The sequence below is a fragment of the Sorex fumeus genome, unplaced genomic scaffold (genome assembly GCF_029834395.1).
Source record: "Sorex fumeus unplaced genomic scaffold, SorFum_2.1 ptg000063l, whole genome shotgun sequence".
In the NCBI taxonomy this organism is placed as follows: Eukaryota; Metazoa; Chordata; class Mammalia; order Eulipotyphla; family Soricidae; genus Sorex; species Sorex fumeus.
In genome coordinates this window covers 85,118,745-85,141,551 of record NW_026606120.1, presented here as the reverse complement: position 1 = coordinate 85,141,551, position 22,807 = coordinate 85,118,745, and positions in this window count along the sequence as shown.

Below are 22,807 nucleotides of genomic sequence, written 5' to 3'. Positions count from 1 at the left end.
ACAATGAGATAGTATCTCACTCTTGTGTAAATCATCTATATCAAAAGGGCAGAAAATATCATGTACTGGTAAAGATGCAGAGAAAAACAAACACTACTCCTTCTGTGATAGCCTCTATGGATGGAAAATGGCATGGAACCTGCTCAAAAAAATGAAAATGGAATTTCTATATGACTCAGTAACCCACTCTTTGTTATTGCTGATTTGAAAAGATACATACATACCTATGCTTGTTGCAATAAGATGTACAATAGCTAACTTACCTATCCGAAGGAAGAGTGGATAATGAAGTCGTGATAAGCACACACAATGGATGGATGCTATGAAGCTGTAAGAAAAGGTGAACTCAACTTTTGCTACAATATAGATGGAATTGCTATGCTAAATGGAGTAACACAGTTAGAATGAGAGGAAACAGTAGATGAACTGACTCCTAGGTAGCGTATAAAGAAACAAAGCAAGGAATAGACAATGGCCAATAAAAACAGATCTTTAGATGCTAAGGTCAGAGTGGAAGAAGTGAATGGAAAGATTCATATGGAGATTGTGGGGAAATATCAGCACCTTGGTAGTATATGTGGTACGACAACATTTATCATATAAGCACATATAAGCACAGCAGTCAGGGCATTTGCCTTGCATGCGGCTGGATTGGGTGAGTGTGGCCATCCCACCCATGCCTCCAAATAAATAAGGTGTTGCATATGGAATTAGTTAATAGGAAGTTGTGTTAGAGTAGAATAGATCCTTTATCTAACATAAATTGAATACTTACTTTAAAAATTAGAAAATGAATCCTTTATCCAACAAAAATTGTATACTTACTTAAAAAACTACCAAGGCTTAGAGATGAGTGCCACATAAAAACAGACCCTTGGGAATTTAGGAAGTTGCAAGCCAAAAAAGACCAAGAATCTATAAACCACCAGCTGTAGCTGGAAGGAACAAAGCAGAGTTCTAGTAAGGCTCAGAAGAAATCTGGACCTCCTGCTTTTAGACTTTTCACCTTCAGAACATGAGAGCATAAATTGCTTATTAAGTCTCTTAATTTGTTATAGTTGGTCCAAAATTCCTAGGAATTTAATACCATGCTTGTCTATCACTTCAGCATCATCAAGATGGCAGCATCCCTTGCATGAAAGCTGACTTCCCCTAAAATGCACATGGCCAGGGAACGAAGTAGCAGTTTTCCTAACTTAGTCTTAGATGATGTGCAGTATTGTTCCACCACAATTTATTGGTCACATCTGACTCATAAATTCAACCCAGATTTAAAAGGGATGAGTATCAGATCTCACCTCTTCCTGGAGAAATAGTAAGACCATATTTATAAAGAACATGTAGAATGGAAGGCATTATTATGGCCATCGTTGGAAATTAAGGTTTATCATAGCATCGAAACTAAATTGGATCCATCCTCAGTGCTTGGCCAGCCAAACTTTTATATGTCCTCAGATAGCTTTCTCTCAATTTCCCCATAGCAGTTAGAGTTAGGACTAGAATGAGTTAAGACTTTGGTGCCTACAGAGATGTAGTACATGTATTTTTATTTTCATGAGAGACGTTCATGAATTTAGGGGACTTCTTGGAATAATGTCAATGGGTGAAAATGCTGGTGCACCTGTTTATGTGGAACCCTTAAAACACTGTGCAAGGTCATCAGAGATAGGACCTATAGGAAGTAATTAAGATTAAATGAGGTCATAAAAGTAGGTTTCACTTCTCCTGGTATGAGACAACGAGTATCTTTTATTCCTATTTTTCTTTTCTTTTAAATTTTTGAGCAATACCCAGTTTTATTCAGGGCTTACACTTGGTTCTGTGCTCGTGGACCATATGTAGTGCCAAGGATATAAACCAAGCTAGAAACAGGCAAGGAAAGTAGCATACTTAAAGTTAAAGTGCCTTATTGGCAACATGTAGGAAAATGGTGTTCATGGTGTCCTCAAAGAAATCTTATGGTCTGCACTATCACAAGAAGGGGATTTTAATAGAAAAGGAACAGGGAAGAAGGGGTGCAAGGGTGCATTGCAAATTGGTGGGCTCCGGAACAAACAATGAATTCCTGCTGCTCTCCTAAGGCACACCTCATCTTAGCTATAAACCTAAACAAAACAAAGACAAAATGAGGAACTTGTCCTAATCTTTAAGGTTTTGGGTGATGGAGATAATAAGACAAGGGCGAGTATCTTTTCTTTTTCTTGGGGGGTGGGGGGCTCGCACCTGGCGATGCACAGGGGTTACTCCTGGTTTTGCACTCAGGAATTACTCCTGGCGGTGTTCAGGGGACGATATGGGATGCTGGGAATCGATCCTGGGTAGGCCGCATGCAAGGCAAATGCCCTGCCCACTGTCCAGCCACAAGGGCGAGTATCTTTGCCATAAAGTTTGCAGTTCCTAATTTCTTTGGGTCCTTCTCAGTGCTATTGTCAGTCTTTCCATTTTCATGTAGTTATGGCCTCTAGTCAAAATGCTGGTTCTTGCTCACATAAACATTGCTTGAATTCCTAATAACTTTTATAGGAAATACCTAAATCTTAACTCCCAAGATTGATTCAAACATTTTCATGGAGAAAACTGATGGAATAATACCAAAAGAAGTTCCATGGTTGTTACCGGAAATTTGGAGAATCAAAAATTGTACCTTACTTTCAATCTAATTTAAAAAGTTTTAGCCCTCAGGAGTAAACTCACAATAATCAAGTTCTCAAACAGATGCTTAAAAACAGAAAGCCTATTCATAACCAAATTCTCAAACTGATGCTTCAAAACAGAATGACGATTCATTAGCTTACTGCAGAAGTAGTATTATCCTGGGAATAAGAATAGTTGTATCCTTGCTGCTAACCAATTTCCCACAATCTGTTTCTCAATTTATAATTAGAAAAAAACAATTAGTGGAGGAATGGTAGCATACAATTAATGAGCAGACCACATCCCCAATATTGGCAGCCTTCCATGGGAGGACAAATAGTAATCCAAAATTTGATTAGACTTAGGGCACATAGCAGCAGGGAAAGAAAAATTATGTGAAGGAGGGTTTTAAAAATTCATTTCATAATATAGATAGTTTATTATGACATTGTATTACTTAAAGTTCTCTAATCAAGATTCTCCGCTGCATAACTTTAGACATGTTAGGAATATACTTTTGCTATGTAGGCATGCATTTTTTTCCAGAAGTTTTGATATGTTCAATTGTGCTATCACCAACTCGTGAAGAACTGTAATAGTTATCTTTTTCTAAAATAATTTTTGATATCTCTTCCTGACACATGGTATAATGTTTTACAATTTCACTTACAGGAAGCACTATCTTCTTAATAAGATAATTCATGGTTTGCTCTCTTGCCTTTCTTCCTGCCACTCTATTAAAGAAAATTACATTTTAAGAAATTCTCCCAAATATGTTTCAGGGTTGTGTGTTCCTGAGCATTGTCTCAATTATAGTTTCTCATGAGTACGAATTACTTATTCCATTCTTCTGTTTCAAGAACACTTTCTCAAATTCTAAACATAACCTTAAAGTTGCCAATGTAATGTAAGTTCCCCTGAGCTAATAAAAAAAAGCATGGCATTGCTCCCACTTTTAACTATTCTTCCTATCTTCCTCCACTAAGCCACAATCTATCTTAGAAGAGTGTTTGCTTTGGAATTCATCTCTGCAGAGCCAGAAACTAACAGAGAACAAAGTACCTAGAGGAATGAGTAGATAATAACTATTTTCAACTCTTCAGCTGATTCTTTTCTTTACTGATTTTTTTGATTTCTTTGTTTTTAAGACTTTAATTTTTGTTTATCAGTTTGCTTATAAACTAAGAACTGTAAATCTTATCTGAAAGTACATGTTTTAGAGTTTTGAAAAACAGATTTGGCTACTATTCTTACATAAGTCATTAACCCTAAATTTAGCATCTTCAAGTAACCTTTTTTGTTATGTTCATAATTCTGTGGCATAGAAATTCAGGAAATACTTAAATCAGCCCTTGTCACTTGTGTTGACTTGTGCAGTTGCACTCCGAGGTCATCTAAATGCTCAGCTGGGCTTGAAATTCTACATGTTCAGGAAGGATGACTCTCAAGGAAGACAGTATGTGCTGTTGCAACAAATGACCAGAAAACTTGAATGTTGGCCTCTCATCCATGACTTGAAGTAGCCATATGCCCACCTGGTAGCAGGCCTGCAAAGAGTGATCCAAGAAGAAGAGAGAAGTTCTATGTTTGCTTGTTTATTTTCTCTTATTGGGCCTCAAAAGCCATGCAGCCTCCTTGAATCTTATAAGCTGCAGCTCAGATTCAAGAGGGAAATGAAATTTAACTTCTTCCATGAAAGAACATGACAGTCACATCTTAAAATTACATATGAAAAGGTAAATATTATTACAATCATCTTGGGAAAATAGAATACACCATAAGGCCATTCGATCTCATACACCCTCATAAGAGGAAAACCGTGAGCTTGAATGTTGATGGCACTGTGTTGATATTCATTATTATACTCATAGTATTTTCACTCAATCTTCTTTCCCAATGAAATTTAGAACAATATTTAAGCAGGATTCCAGAGCATAGGTAAAATCACTAAGATACTATGTTTTCAAGAGATATGGAAACAGAACATTGTAGGTAAGATAGATCACTGATCTCTAGGTCCATAACTATGAATAAGAATAAATGAACCTTACCCATCTCCCTGTTCTTCTAGAAGTCTGGAAGTCATGCCCACGAACTGCATCTGGCACTATATAAGATCATTAACAGCTATGATCCAGAAATCCACAAGCTTCAGAGATGCCTCTGGATCCCAGAGTCAGCTCCAGTTGTATCACCCTGTTTAAAATTTTAGAACTCCTAGAGTGACATCACATACTTTACTCCATTGATGTACCAAGTGTAGTACACTACATTTGATGGGGTGTAAACTAGAAAGCAACCAATATCATTTAAATAAATATTTAAATGATTATATATTTAATTTATATAAATATATATATATAAGCACACAAGGCTCAACCTGTAACAACAATTAGTAATCTTTTATACAAGGGTTTAATAACTCCAGGGTAAGATAAAACAATCTTCACACACTTTCCTCTAAGGAAACTTTTTGGATCATTTTAGCAGATTATTCATAAAAAGCAATACACAAAATAAATTATTTAGAACCTGCTTTGGGGGCAGGCAGGGTAGTGGCAAGAAAATTCAAAATAATTGTGGTGGGAAGTTATGATGGTTGTGGGAATTGTATTAGAATATTGAATGTAATAAATTATTGTGAAAAACTTTTTTAAAAAAGAATAAATGAGACTGAATCTAGGTTAAAAAAGTTGCCTTATTTCATGTTGAAAAATATGATAAATTGACTGGCTTAAATAATCAGGTAATTATTTGTCACAGTTCTTGAGACTGGGAAGTTTAGGAACAAGATACCAGCAGATTTTGTTTTTGATGAGAGTCTACAAATGACTTGTGGGTTTTCCTTGATGCATTTGAATTTGAATGAATATGGATACAAATTCCGAATGCAACAGTTATGTATACCTAGGTCGAGAAGTCAACATGACCAATGACCTGGCACCTGAGTTGCACAGGAGGAAGAGAGCAGCTTGGAATGCCTCCAAGGGCATCGAAGAAATAACTAATAGGATGAAGAACCGCCAGATCCAAGCACATCTCTTCGATTCCTCTGTTCTTCCTGCATTAACATATGCCTCAGAGACCTGAGCCCTATGAAAACAGAATGAGAACGCTATTCAAGTCTCTCAAAGAGGAATCGAAAGAGCTATGCTTGAAGTATCACGCTTCACTTAAATGAGAGATAGAATCCCGAGTTCTGACCTCAGTCAATGCTCAAGAATCAGGGACGCTGTCTCATTTGCCAAGGCATTGAAAATCAGATGGACTGGACACGTAATGAGATTTAGAGATGACCACTGGACTAGAGCCATTACAGACTGGATTCCACGGGACCTCAAAAGACCGCGTGGCCGCCCACCTGCGAGATGGTCAGACTTCTTCGTCAAGACACTGAACGATGGGTTTGAGGCTCTTCATGTTCCTAGAACGAACAGATGCCACTGGGCTACACTAGCACATAACAGGGATGAATGGAGACGTTACTGGTGCCCGATTGAGCAAATCAATGAGTAACAGGATATCAAGTGATCAAGTGATGGATACAAAGCAGAGAGTGAGAGAGCTGTGTTCTACTTTCCTTTTATGACTTCAATTCTATTATGAGGGTCCTACCTTCTCAACCTCATTTAACCTTTATTCCTTCCTAAAGATCACATCCGCCAACACTGTATTAGAGAGTATAGCTTCAACACATGTTTCGATAGACAAATTTAGCTCATAACAAGATTGTCAGAGAAAAAAGTCTTTATATACAAGTATGTGTATATATATTTATAATATACATATATTTATGTTTGTGTGTATAGATAATGCACATCTTATGAAAATGAGTGGGAGATTAAAAATAAAAGCATGATTTCCTATAGACTTGTTTTCATTTCCTATCAATCACATTTATGATGGATAACTATGCTTCATGTGACATACGATAATTTCATGCCAGTGTGCACCAATTCATTTAAAGCTCAAGAAACCTGTTCTGCTGGGCATTATAACCCTTATCTTCGAGATGAGAACATTGTAGGTAAGATAGAACACGCTCATTATTCATAATCTCACAGTTAATAAGTGGAAACGTAAAGGCTGATACACACCTTTGTTACCTCAAGCCTGGTGCAAGGTAAAGAAATAAAAGATCAGTTCTAAGAGAAAGCAGAGAACCCCCTAACTGACAAAGAGAGGAACAGTGACTACAGCTTCCACAGAATTCGTTGGAAATAGAATGATAATGGACAAAGAAGTGGTTTGTAAAAAGACTCTCATGGGCACTATACTTCTCAGTTGAAGAGGACATAATTATCCTTCCTAAACATTCAAGGAGCATGTGTGACACAGTGTAGAAGATAAGATTTTCTGTAATTTTTAAGCAGAGTATTGTTTATTAAAGGTGGTGTTTAGCTTGAATTTTTATTGCTGTCTGGATTTTATTTTATGCACATTAATTTCATCCTTCTTTGTGTTCTAATAAATGCCCTCATTTTCAGTCTGCGACTGAAGAATACCTGTATTGAACAACATTGGGAAGAGGACATTGACCATCTTTTGGGAACTGCCAAGCATTGGGCATCCTGTTCCACTCCATCTTCTAGCTTGAGAACATAACATTTATTCTCTAAGGATAATTTATAGGTCCTCACATCTCTTGTCATTTTAGTCATCACCAGAACCCTGGTTTTTAGGGCCATCTCTCTTCATCTGGGAATTAATTCCCATTCACTCATCTCTGTCTTTCCCATGAAACCCAAGAACAGGAAAAATAAAATCTCTCTATAACCTCAACACTATTCTTATCTGTTTCTTTTCTTTCTTCTCCTAAGTGATTTTGGAGAGTTCTGAAAAACAGACATGCTGGCACTCTTCTAAATAAAGACCTAATTTTGCTCAAACTCTAAGAACTTAGGATCTGGAAATGAAGTGAGTATGCTTTGTTCACTTTCAGTAGTTTATTCCCAACTCTTCCTCCTTTATTTATTATTTATTATTGTCACTTATTATAACCTGAATGCATATACACTTTTTTATGATATATATGCATGTCGCTGTCACTATCCTCCCCTTGTTCATCAATTTGCTCAAGCGAGCACCAGTAACGTCTCCTTCGTGAGACTTGCTGTTACTGTTTTTGGCATAGTCATGGGTAGCTTGCCAGGCTTTGTCGTGTGGGTGGGATACTCTGGGTAGCTTGCTGGGCTCTCCAAGAGGGACGGAGGAATCAAACCTAGGTTGACTGCATGCAAGGCAAACATCCTACCCACTGTGCTATTGCTCCAGCCCATATATGTATGTATAACATGGTATTGGCTATTTTCTTCATTATTTTATAGTTTTTTTCTTTCTCTCCTTAGGTTCCTTGAGAAGAGTTCAAAAATCCTCTTTAATGACTAACCAACTTTTCATTTTTCTCTCACTCTTTCCCATAAGGAATATTTTTCCTAGACCCATTTCAGAAGTCCCAAAGTTTTATCCATTTACTATATCTTCACAGGTAACCTAACCACCTTCATCATTTCTGCTTTTAAAAATCTTGCTTTCCTTTGGTACATCTACACACATAGTGTGTACATGTACCAAAGGACAGGTACATAGTGGAATACTATGTAGCTGTCAGAAAGGATGAAGTCATGGAATTTACATACAAGTGGTACTACATGGAAAGTATCATGCTAAGAGAAATGAGTCGGAAAGAGAGGGATAGACATAGAAAGATTGGATTCATCTGGGGAACATAAAGTAACAAAATAAGAGACTAACACCCAAGAATAGCCGAGATCAGTACCAGGAGGATTACTCCATGGCTTTGAGGACAGCCACACACGCTAGGGGAAAAGGCAGCTCAGATGGAGAAGGGAGCACCAAATAAAGGGTGTTGAAAGGTTCCTCTCAGGATGGGAAATGCGTGAGAAGAGTAGACTATAGACCGAACAAGATTGCCACTCAATGTCTCTTTTGCAAACCACAGCACTCAAAAGGAAAGAGATAATAAAAGGGAATGCCCTGCAACAGAGGTAGGGTGGGATGGGGGAAGGGGATGGGAGGGACATTGGGACTGGTGGTGGTCTGGTGGGCACTGGTGGAGGGATGGGTATTCGATCATTGTATAACTGAAACCCAAGTACAAAAATTTGTAAATATACAACTGTACCTCATGGTGTTTCACTAATAAAATTTAAGAAAAAAAAATCTTGCTTTCAGGACCAGAGTAAGTGAGTGAGTGAGAGTAAGAGAGAGAGTATAGGGGTTTGGATGCTTGCCTTTCATGAGGCTGACTCTAGTTCTATCTCAGCACCCCATTGGTCCCCTGAGAACCAGTCACTAAAATTTCTGAAAGAATCAGAAATGGTCTGTTTTGGCATGGTCTCCACTTCCCTTTGACTCATTTTCTCAGCAGTCAACTTTCCCCAGGTTCTTTTCTTTCCTCTATTCCAGGAGTTCTTTACCAACTTTATTACACTGAGATGATGATGCAGCATTCAACACAGTATCTCTTTAACATTTTTTAATGGTTCCCCCCATTAATTTGTCAGTGGACTACAGTATTATGGCATCGGGGGTTTGACTTCATAGATTTGTTTCTATCTTCCATTATCAGCACTCTTACCACTAAACTTCTTGTGCTATCACACCAACAAAAAGACATCTTTGTATTGTGGCTTTCAAACTCTTAATATTCTTCTGTATGGATTGATCACTCACTGACAGCTATTTACCATTCTTATTGGTCCCCTTCTGCTCAATCTATAAACCTTGGGGTGTTCTAGGGATTACTCTAATCATAAACCTTCTATTTTCTTTTTCTATACTTTTCCCTTCAGTTTTCACTCCAATTTCAAGTTTTTAATACTACTCATATGCTGATGACTTCCAGATTTATTTCTTTAGCCCTACAATTTCCCTAAGCTCCAATTCAGATGTCCAACATCTTAATGTATATCTATAATTGTGTTTAAGAGGCACGTCAAACTTAACATGATTTAAATAGAATTCCTTATCTGTATAATCCCCACCCCACAAAACTCTTCCTCCCAATGACTTTCCCTTGGATTACTCAAATACATTTTATTTGTGCTTCCAGCTATAATTCTTGTCCCTGAATTACCTTACAGCCAACGGAATATCCAGGGCAATCATTTTTTAATTTATAATCCTATCATACCGCACTTTTTTGCTTATTTATAAAACTATCCAAAAATTTATCAATACAGTAAGTCTTCAGGTCAAGCATGTTACATTTCCTGTGCTCACCCAGACGACTGACATGGACATGTATCTCTGTCTTTATTGCCAGGCAATCTTCATGATTATGTGAATTCCAGACTTTCTGGATTTTTTTCTCACCTTTGACGATGTCATGATCATTCATTCCTACTACAAGATATTTTCATTTGTGTTCCTTCTAGTTACCGTTTTGGTTCAGATCTTTATAATTAGGATATTTCTATTTGTCATTTAAAATTTAGTTTAAATATTCTCTCACTGATGACATTTTTCTAACACATAACCTTCTGATTATTTTTCATCACTTTTTTTCTTCACTTATTTATTATCTAATCTATTTCTTATTTATGACAATATAAGCTTTACAAGAAAATGTTTGGGAGCTGGGGAAATAGTACAACATATAGGTCATTAACCTTGCACATAGCCAACCTGAGTTCAGTCTCTGGCACCACATTTGGTTCTCTGCATACCCCCAGAAGTAATTCCTGAATTCTGAGCTAGTATCAACCCCTGATCATATCACTAAGTGTGGCCCCCAAAACGAAAAGTTTTGGCCTTTTTACCTCTATAATTCCTTTGTGTTTAACCTAACACAGAGGGGTTCTTGAAATATTTGTTGAATAAATAAGTATTTTAGAAAATTATGGTAGTGAGATTATGAATCTACATGGAATGTTCATCCCAATGTGATTTAAATAGCGAATGATTGGCTCAGGGTTGGGATGGGCAACCTCCTCCACTCCCAAACTTCCAGAAGACCAGAAACCACACCCATGCCCCACTGCCATTGCCATGTAAACTCATCTACTGTCTCGTTCCAGAGACTTATAAATAAATCTTGAAAGAGATGAAATTTTTTTTGGACACCCATTCATGGCTGAGACCCCCCCCCCCCCCAGGGTGATCTTGGACGGGGGCTAACTAGCTCTCACCTTAACAAAGCCCAGCTAGCCACTCCCAGGCCCCCAAACACTGCCATGCCTCTGGCTGGATGCCTAATTAAATAAATTAAATTAAATTAAATATTCTGGATTTTCTGGAGTGACATCTCGAGACTCCACAACACTGACATCCCTGTAGTAGCGCACCAGATTGGATGGAAACACAGAAGCCAACGAATCTTAGCTAATAAAAACAAACATTAACCCAGAAGGCTTAATTTTCAACAACATCTTAATAGACCCTCAGAAAAGGTCTCAGTATCCCATGGTGAGATACAAAATATTTACAAATTTTCTTCTGTGGAATTATTTTTTTAAATCATTTTATTAGCCTGTCCCACACCCCAAGTACATGCCCCTTACCCCACTCTGTGCCCGCACTGCTGGGGAGTCAGAGGAGACTTTGGGAAACACCTGCCCAAGTGCCTCCTGACCGCCTGCCCACCTCTTGGTCCTCTACCACCCTCCTTTGTAGGTTTCTAGGTCAGTTAGTCTCCGGAACTGGCTGGGTGGTGGCCTCCACCGTAGGGGTCACCGAACTCAATTCTTACCTTTAGTTAGTAGTTCGAGCCCGCCCAAGGGACGCCAGCTATAAAAAACTATGCACGCAGAAGGTTGCGTGTTCATGGGCTCTCTAGATGGCTCTATCTTACAGCCGCATTTGGTGCCCTAGAGCCGCTGTGTGTGGCCTGGATCGGGATGGCTGTTGGCCAAGGGCAGACGAAGGAAGAGATGAGGGCCAGGCTGGTTGATCTTTGTAGCAGTTTATTACAAGGAAGTTTATCCCATAGAAGTAATTTATGTTATGGAGGGCCTAGGTTCTTCAAGCACAAGTTCTCCTTGCTAGTCTCTCCGTGGTCCATCTTTCAGCCCTGCTCTCTCATTCTCCAGCTCCCTTCCAGTCTGGGCTGAAACTCCACGTAGTAAGGTAGCCAAATCAACATAAGAAAGCCCTTCCTGACTGCCCAAGGGCAAAATACCTCTTAAGGTGTTTTTCTCTTTTCCTTAGTCCAATAAACTATCAACTATTCCTGAGGTTATGCAGGAAGGACAGAACAATGTTATCCTACAGATACCCATGAAATTCTTCAAAGAAATAGATCAAGCACTCCTGAAATTCAGATGGAACAAAAAACGCCCGCAAATAGCTAAAGCAATTCTTGGGACTAAGACGTGGAGAGGCATTACCCTCCCCTACTCAAACTCTACTACAAAGCCTTAATAATTAAAACAGCCTGGAATGGGAACAAAGGCAGGGCCGCAGACCAATGAAACAGGGTGGAATATCTGTACGCACAACCTCTAAAGTATGAACTTCTAATCTTTGGTAAGGGAGTAAGAAATGTGACGTGGAGTAAGGAAAGCCTCTTCAACAAATGGTGCTGGCATAACTGGACAACCACATGCAAAAAATGGGCTTAGACCTCAACCTAACACCATGCACAAATGTCAGATCAAAATGAATTAAAGATCTCAACATCAGGCCAAAATCCATAAGGTACATTGAAGAGAAGATCGGCAAAACCCTCCACGATATTGAGACGGTATCTTCAGAGATGACGCTCCAATGACCAACCAAGTGGAAACAAAGATAAACAAATGGGACTATCTTAAATTAAGGAGCTTCTGCACCTCAAAAGATAGAGAGACCAGAATATAAAGACAATCTACAGAATGGGTAATTAGAGAGAAACAGACCTGCACACCAATGGAACAGAGTAGAATATTCTGTCACAAACCCCCAAATATTTGACCACTTAATCTTTGACATATGAGCAAGAAATGTGAAGTGGAACAAGAAAAGCCTTTTCAACAAGTGGTGTTGGTAAAACTGGATAGCTACCTGCAAAAAACTGAACTCTGACCTCAGTCTAATGCGAGGCAAAAAAGTCAGATAAAAGTGGATTAAAGACCTCAATATCAGACATGAATCCATAAGGTACATAGGGGAAAATGTAGGCAGAACTCTCCATGGCATTGAAGCTAAAAACATCTTTTTTTTTTTTTTTTGCATTTTGGGTCACACCTGGCAATGCTCAGGGGTTACTCCTGGCTCATGCACTCAGGAATTGCTCCTGGCGGTGCTCAGGGGACCATATGGGGTGCTGGGAATCGAACCTGTGTTGGCCATGTTGGCTGCGTGCAAGGCAAATGCCCTACCCGCTGTGCTATTGCTCCAGCCCCGAAGCTAAAAACATCTTTAAGGATGAAACAGCACTGACCATGCAAGAAGAAGCAAACATAAACAAATAGGATTACATCAAACTAAAAAGCTTCTGTGCTTCAAAAAACAGTGACCAAAATACAGAAAGAGTCTACAGAATGGGAAAGAATATTTACCCAAAACCCGTATGATAAGGGATTAATATCCAGTATATATAAGATGCTAGTAGAATTGTACAAGAGAAATATCTCCAACTCCATCAAAAAATGGGGAGAAGAAATGAACAGAAGTTTCCTCAAAAAAGAAATACAAATGGCCAAAAGGCACATGAAAAATTGCTCCACATCACTAGCCATCAGGGAGATGAAAATCAAAACAACAATGAGATATCATCTCACACCACAGAGACTAGCACACATTCAAAAGAACGAAAGCAACCAGTGCTGGCGTGGATGTGAGGAAAAAGGAACACTCTTTCACTGTTGGTGGGAATGCCCACTAGTCCAGCCTTTCGGGAAAACAACATGAACAGTCCTTCAAAAACTAGAAATTGAGCTTCCATATGACCCTGCAATACCACTTCTAGGATATATACCAGGGATTCAAAAAAGCACATTAGAAATGACATCTATGGATCCCCGCCAGAGGACAGCACGGACCCCGCCTCACGTCCAGCTCTGGGACTGGCCCGCCCAGCAGTCCATCGGCCCCCCCCATGCAGGTGGGTTGGAGGAGCCCACCGAGGCCCGCCCCTGACTCAGCCGCGACACCCGCCCACCGATCCCCGCCGGAGGACAGCAAGGACCCCGCCGCTCGTCCAGCTCCTGGACTGGCCCGCCCAGCAGTCCATCAGCCCCTCCCCATCCAGGATCCTGGGAGGGAGTGGCCTGGGACTGGCTAGGGGCGTGGCCTCTAAGAAGGAGGCGTGGCCTCCCAAAAGTGGGCGTGGCCTTCTTCCTGGCGGGCCGACGCTTACCCGGCCGCAGGTATATCACTCACTCCAAGCAATTTGGACCTTCATCCTTTCATCCTTTTCATCAACTTGTCACCTAATACCAACCAAAAATTTCTCACCTCTTCTACTACAATTCAAAAACATCCCACTCGCCTACTCCATTTCCAACAAAAGTCCTGTTTGAAAACAGCTGTACAAGCTCAGTAGTAAATAGCACCTCCTCCAAAAGTTTCACTCAATGTCAGTTATAAAACAAAGAATAGTGCCTGATTGAGAAGAAGGTCAGACTCAGAAAGGTAGAAGAGGCCCATCTAGCAGCAACAAAGCTGAACGGTTCCTGGCAGTCTCTCCTCACTCAACCAGAATAGTAACAGTGACCGTGAAGGACCAAACCACACAGGTCACAATGGTAAAGAAACGCAAAAGCCCACCAAACTTTCTTATTCACGAGGCTAGCCCAGAAGACACCAACAGTACTATAGCGTTAGACAACCTCTCTGACAAGGAATTCAGAAAGGAGCTATTTAGAATGCTTAGGGAACTAAAAGAAACAATGGAAAGCAATGCCAATAAAAGACAAGAGGATTTGAAGGCAGAAATGAGGAAAATGCAATCGGAAATGTCGGACCTGAAAAACCTGGTAGCCAAATTGAAAACCTCAGTGGAAGGCCTCAGCAGCAGAGTAACGGCGGCTGAGAACAGAATCAGTGAGCTCGAAGATCAAGTTCAGAGACTTGCCAGAAAAGAGCAGAAAATGGAAAAGAGACTCACAGTTCGAGAACAGAGGGCAAGAGAAGATCGTGACGAAGCCAAGAGGGGTAACATAAGAATTATTGGAGTCCCAGAGGGACAGGAAGAAAACCTTGATGAAGAAGAAACTGTCAAAGAAATCATTGCTACAACGTTCCCAGAGCTGAAGAAAACTTGTGACCACAACCAGAAGGCCCAAAGGGTACCAGCTAGAAGAAATCCGAATAAAATTACCGCAAGACACATCCTGATCAAAATGACCAAAACTTTAGACAGAGACAAAATTCTGAAAGCAGCAAGATCGAAGAAAGAAATCTCTTACAAAGGAGCATCCTTAAAATTCACAGCTGACTTTTCTGATGAAACCCTCAGGGCCTGAAAACAGTGGTGGGACATAGTGAAAAAACTCAATGAAATAAATGCCTCTCCAAAAATACTTTACCCAGTGAGACTCTCATTCATAATAGAAGGAACAACACACAGTTTCACAGAAAAACAACAGCTCAGGAGTTTCATAGACTCAAAACCATGGTTACAAGTACAACTAAATGGGCTACTTTAAGGCAAGACAGGCCCCTCGAATACACCAAACTTCAATAGAACAATGGGACAAAATCCCATAACAATAATCTCTCTCAATGTCAATGGGCTAAACGCACCAATTAAAAGACATAGAGTGGCAGGATGGATTAGAAAATTGAACCCAACATTCTGCTGCCTGCAAGAAACACATCTCAATAGTCAAAGCAAACACAGACACAGAGTCAAAGGCTGGAAAACAATCCTACAGGCAAACAGCTCCCAGAAAAAAGCTGGGGTAGCCATCCTAATATCAGACCACATCGATTTCAGAGTGAAGAAGGTCATAAGAGACAGTGAAGGCCATTTCCTATTGATCAAAGGATCTGTACAACAGGAAGAACTTACAATAATAAATGTATATGCACCTAATGAGAGACCAGCAAAGTACTTAAGAAAACTACTCATAGATTTGAAAAAAGACATCAATAGCAACACAATACTAGTGGGAGACTTCAACACCGCTTTGTCACCTCTTTATAGATCAACCAGACTCAAGCTTAGCAAGGACACACTTCATCTGAGGGAAACAATGGAAGAAAGGGACTTAGTAGATATATACAGGACACTTCATCCACAAAAAGCTGAATACACATTCTTCTCAAGCGTCCATGGAACATTCTCCAAGATAGACCACATGCTGAGTCACAAAACATGCCTTCATAAAATTAAGAAGATAGAGATTATATCAACAAGCTTCTCAGACCATAATTCGCTGAACTTAGAAGTAAATCACACACAAAAACAGAAAACTAAATCAAACACCTGGAAATTAAACAGTGCGCTATTAAACGAGTGGCTTAGACAGGAAATTAAAGAGGAAATCAAAAGATTCCTAGAAACGAATGAAAATGAGGACATGAGTTACCAAAATTTATGGGACACAGCAAAAGCGGTCTTAAGAGGAAAGTTTATAGCTCTACAAGCATTCCTCAGAAAGGAGGAGCGAGCCCACATAAATAAACTAACCTCACAGCTTAAGAACTTGGAGAAGGACCAACAAAAGGAGCACAACCCTAACAGGAGGAAGGAAATAATAAAACTCAGAGCAGAGATTAACGAGATGGAAACCCAAAAAACAATCCGAAAGATCACTGAAACCAAGAGCTGGTTCTTTGAGAAAATTAACAAGATCGATAAGCCCCTAGCAAAACTCACAAAGAAAGGGAGAGAGAAAACCCTAATAAACCGAATCAGAAATGAAAAGGGGGTCATTACAACATAAACTACAGAGATTCAAAGGATCCTCAGGGAATACTTTGAGAAGCTTTATGCCACGGAACATCAAAACCTCGAGGAAATGGATAAATTCCTAGACTCCTACAGACTCCCAAGGCTGAACCAAGAAGACCTGGAATACCTGAACAGACCTATCACCATCAATGAAATTGAAATGGTAATAAAAAGTCTCCCCAAGCACAAAAGCCCTGGCCCGGATGGATTCACTAGTGAATTCTTCCAAATATTTAAAGAAGATTTACTCCCAATCCTCTTTAAGCTTTTCCACGAAATTGAAATATCAAATACACTTCCAAACAGTTTCTACGAAGCAAATATCACACTGATACCAAAAGCAGACAGAGATAACACAAAGCAAGAGAACTACAGGCCGATATCCCTGATAAACACAGATGCAAAGATCCTCAACAAACTACAAGCAAATAGAATCCAACTACTCATCAAAAAGGTCATACACCATGACCAACTAGGATTCATCCCAGGGATGCAAGGATGATTTAGCATTAGGAAATCAATCAACATAATCCATCATATCAACAAAAGAAAAGATAAAAAGCATATGATCATATCAATAGATGCAGAGAAAGCATTTGACAAGATCCAGCACCCCTTTATGATGAAAACCCTAGCCAGAATAGGTATAGAGGGGACTTTCCTCAACATAGTTAAAGCCATCTACCACAAGCCTACAGCAAGCATCATCCTCAATGGGGAAAAACTGAGAGCCTTCCCTCTAAGATCAGGGACGAGACAAGGATGCCCACTGTCTCCACTGGTGTTCAATATCTACTGGAAGTACTTGCTATAGCAATTAGGCAAGAAAAAGATATTAAGGGCATTCAGGTAGGAAAGGAAGAAATCAAGCTCTCACTATTCGCAGATGATATGATACTATACTTAGAGAACCCAATAACCTCCACCAAAAATCTCCTAGAAACAATAGACTTGTATAGTAAAGTTGCAGGGTATAAAATCAATACCCAAAAGTCCATGGCTTTCCTATACGCAAGCAGTGAGAGAGAGGAAAGCTACATGAAAAAATCAATCCCATTCACAATTGTACCCCAGAAAATCAAGTACCTAGGAATCAGCTTAACTAAGGATTAAAGGACCTGTACAAAAAAAAACTACAAAACGCTACTTCAGGAAATAAAAGTGGACATGAGGAAATGGAAAGATATCCCCTGCTCATGGGTCGGGAGACTTAACATTGTCAAAATGGCAATACTACCGAAAGCATTGTATAAATTCAATACAATCCCTATAAGGATACCCATGACATTCTTCAAAGAAATGTAGAAACTCTCCTGAAATTTATATGGAACAATAAGCCCCCACGAATAGCTAAAGCAATTCTTGGGAAAAAGAAAATGGGAGGAATCAACCTCCCGAACTTCAAACTTTACTACAAAGCAGTAATAATCAAAACAGCATGGTACTGGAACAAAGGCAGAACTGCAGACCAATGGAACAGAGTTGAATACACTGACATCTTCCCTCAATCATATGATCATCTAATCTTTGATAAAGGTGCAAGAAATGTGAAGTGGAGTAAGGAAAGCCTCTTTAACAAATTGTGCTGGCATCACTGGACGGCTACATGCAAAAAAATGGGCTCAGAACTCTGCCTAACACCATGTACAAAGGTAAGATTAAAATGGATTAATGACCTCAACATCAGACCAGAAACCATAAGGTACATTGAAGACAAAGTTGGCAAAACCCTCCATGACATTGAGGCTAATGGTATTTTCAAAGAAGCCATGCCACTGTCCTAGCAAGTGAAAACAGAGATAGATGAATGGGACTATCTTAAACTAAGATGCTTCTGCACCTCCAAAGAAACAGTGACCAAAATACAAAGACAGTCTACAGAATGGGAAAGAATATTCGCCAAATACACATCTGATAATGGGTTGATATCAAGGATATACAAAATACTGGTTGAACTCCACAAGAAGAAAACATCCATCCCCATCAAAAAATGGGGCAATGAAATGAACAGAAACTTTCTCAAAGAAGAAATCCGAATGGCAAAAAAGCACATGAGAAAATGCTCTACATCACTAATCATCAGGGAGATGCAGATCAAAACCACCATGAGATACCATCTCACACCTCAGAGACTGGCCCACATCCCAAAGAACAAAAGCAACCTATGCTGGCGCGGATGTGGCGAGAAAGGGACACTCCTTCACTGTTGGTGGGAATGCCGACTGGTTCAGCTCTTTTGGAAAACAGTATGGATGTTCCTCAAAAAATTAGAAATTGAGCTCCCATTTGACCCAGCGATACCACTCCTCGGAATATATCCCAGAGAGGCAAAAATTTGTAGCCGAATTGACATCTGCACTTGTTTGTTCGTTGCAGCACTCTTTATAGTAGCCAGAAACTGGAAGAAACCTGAGTGCCCAAGAACAGATGACTGGTTAAAGAAACTTTGGTACATCTACACAATGGAGTACTATGTAGCTCTTAGAAAAGATGAAGTCATGAAATTTACATACAACTGGTACAATATGGAAAGTATCATGCTAAGCGAAATCAGTCAGAAAGAGAGGGATAGACATAGAAAGATTGCATTCATCTGGGGAATATAAAATAACAAAATATGAGATTAATACCCAAGAATAGCTGAGATCAACACCAGGAGGATTACTCCATAGCTTAGAGGCCAGCCGGGTATTCTAGCGGAAAGGACAGTTCAGATAGAGAAGGGAGCACCAAATGGAGGGTGTTTGGAGGATCCTCCCAGGAGGGGAGATGCAGGTTGAAAGTAGACTGGCTTGAACATGTTTGCCACTCAATGCTTCTTTTGCTGATCACAACACCCAAAAGGGGAGAGAGAACAAAAGGGAATGCCCTGCCACAGTGGCGGGGGGGGGGGGGGATGGAGTGATGGGGGGGGGAAGGAGGGATATTATCCTGGTGGTGGAAAATGGGCACTGGTGGAGGGATGGGTATTTGATCATGGTATGACCGAAATCCAAGCACAAAAATTTGTAAATCTATAACTGTACCTCATGGTGTTTCACTAATAAAAAATAAATTAAAAAAAAAGAAATGACATCTATACCTTTATGTTCATTGCAGCACTGTTCACAATAGCCAAAATCAGGAAACAACCCAAGTGCCCTAGAACAGATGACTGTTAAGAAATTGGTACGTCTTCACAATGGAATACTATGTAGCTGTCAGAAGAGATGAAGTCATGAACTTTGCTTATAAATGGATAGGCATGGAGAAAAGCATGCTAAGTGAAATGAGTCAGAAAGACAGGGGCAGACATAGAAGGACTTCACTCATTTGTGGAGTATAAAACAACATAACATGAGGCTGACACCTAAGGACAGTAGATACATGGGACAGATAAATTGCTCCCTAGCTGGAAGTCTGCATTTATGAGCAAAGGAGAGAAGGCAGCTGGAATACAGAAGTGATCACTAAGAAAAACATGGCTGGAGGAATCTGTTGGGATGAGAGATGTATGCAGAAAGTAGATAAAGGACCAAACATGATAACCTCTCAGGATCTGTATTGTAAACCATAATGCTCAAAAGTTGAGAGAGATTATGGGGAATCATATCTGCTATGTAGGCAGAGAGAGGGTGGAAAAGGGGGGGGGTATACGAGTGATATTGGTGGTGGGGAATGTGCACTGGTAGAAGGATGGGTGTTTGATCATTGTGTGATTGTAACCCAAATATGAAAACTTATAACTATCTCATAGTTAAAAGGTAAAGGCCCTCCCGTTGATCATCGATTTGCTCGAGCCAGTAACGTCTCTATTGGAGATTTTGTTGTTACTGTGTTTGGCATATCGAATACGTCACGGGTGGCTTGCCAGGCTCTGCCGTGAGGGCGAGATACTCCCGGTAGCTTGCTGGGTTCTCCAAGAGGGGCGGAGGAATCGAACTCGGGTCCGCCATGTTGGTTGCGTGCAAGGGAAATGCCCTACCGCTGTGCTATCGCTCCAGCCCAATCTCATAGTTATTCAATAAAATTAATTAAAAAAATAAGAAATCATCCAACCCCTCAAAATATGGGGTGATGAAATGAAAAGAAGCTTTCTCAAAGAAGAAATCTGAATGACTTAAAGGCATATGAGAAAATGCTCTTCATTAATAATCATCAGGGCAATTAATGATCATCAGATCAAAACAACAATGAGATATCATCTCACACCACGGAGACTGACCCACATCCAAAAGAACAAAAGGAACCAGTGTGGGCATGGACGTGGCAAGAAAGGGACTCTTCTTCTCTGCTAGTGGGAATGCCGACTAGTTCAGCCCTTCTGGAAAACAGTATGGACAATACTCAAAAAATTAGAAATTGGGCTCCCATTTGACCAAGCAATATCACTCCTGGGAATATATCCCGGAGAGGCAAAAAAATATAGTCAAAATGTTCATTGCTGCATTGTTCACAATAGCCAAAACCTAGAACAAACCCGAGTGCCCAAGAACAGATGACTGGTTAAAGAAACTTTGGTATATCTACGCAATGGAGTACTATGCAGCTGTTAGAAAAGATGAAGTCAAGAAATTTACATACAAGTGGTACTACATGGAAAGTATCACGCTAAGAGAAATGAGTCAGAAAGAGAGGGAAAGACATAGAAAGATTCCATTCATCTGCAGAATATAAAGTAACAATATAGGAGGCTAACATCCAAGAATAGTCAAGACAAGTACCAAGAGGTTCACTCCATGGCTTGGAGGTCAGTCGCTCATACTAGGGAAAAAGGCAGCTCAGATAGAGAAGGGAGGGAACACCAAGTAAAGGGTGTTGGGAGGATCCTCCCAGGGTGGGAGATGAATGTTGAAAGTAGACTACAGACTGAACATGATTGCAACTCAATACCTCTTTTGCAAACCTCAGTACCCAAAAGGAGAGAAAGAGAACAAAAGGGAATGCCCTGCCACAGAGGTGGAATGGGGGTGTGTGTGAAGGATACTGAGATCATTTGTGGTGGAGAACGGGCACTGGTGGAGGGATGGGTACTCGATTATTGTATAACTGAAACCCAAGCACAAAAATTTGTAAGTCTACACCTGTACCTCATGGTGTTTCACTAATAAAAATTTTTTAAAAATCATTTCATTAGCCATGTAGTGGTAACAAGAAATTTAAAATAAATTATTGTGAGTGCTACAGGGGCATGCTTGAGGGGTGGTTGGGAAAATGAAACAATAGTGGAGGGAATGTGATAGTGGTGGTAAAATTGTGTTGGAATATTGAATGCCTATAACAAATCATCATGAACAACTTTGTAAACAGTGATGTTTAAATAAAGTGGGGAAAAAACAGCGAAAAATTGGGAAATAATCTATGTAACCAACAATTTGTCCAAGTAAATTTTGCAATATCAATGCAATAAAAAAAATAAAACTTAGAATATTAAACAAATAGATCCATATGTATCAACTTGAAAATATTTACTATGTCCTACTCACTGAAAAAAGTTTGCTAACCCCTACCCCCAAAGTGTGTACTCATTTATGCAAAGCACACAATATTATAAATAAATCATTTATACTTTATCACTTATATTCAGATGTCTAATATAATAACTGGAAGTATTCATGGTCATTATCAATGAGAAACTGAGCAGTGATTTTTACTTTCTTTCTATATTTTTCTGAATTATTTAAATTATTATATAAGCGTGTAAAATTTTCCTAAGCAGAAAAGTGAAAAACTAAAAATTCTGCTCCCAGTCTTTGGCTCATCAGTTTGACAATTCTACAATTTTTCCAAGCGATTGTTGGGGGGGGTAACATTTTCAGTACACTGACTCTAAGCCTCTCTATTTCAATTTCATTAATTTCATCCCTCTCTTGTTTTTCTTTTTGCTATTGGGAATGTGGAAACACTGTTAGCATTGCAAAAAGATGAAATAAACTAAATCCAAAAATATTATTAGGGCTAAGCTTTTCAAAGTGCATTTTAATAGCATCAAGCATGTTCACATTTTTATTACTGATTATAATGTTCAACAGCCGGTGACACAGCAATTCAGACTTTTTGGCAGACAGAACCCAGTTTCCATTTCTTTCAGTACAAGATGTAGGGTGTGGAAACTTTCTACTTCCTTGGAAACTCTTCTGAAAACGGGTTTTCACTCAATTCAGTCTCTAAGTGTTTAAGAGGTGACTGAATTTCTGAAAGTGGTCTGACGGGTTTAGTGCCACTGGCAATCACTGCAACTTTCACACTATGTGTAAAGGGGAAAATCCATATTATTAAAAATTTGCCCTAGATATCTTTCCCATTTCCTTTTTTTTTTTCATTGAAGCCAAAATATCAGTATTATTTTCC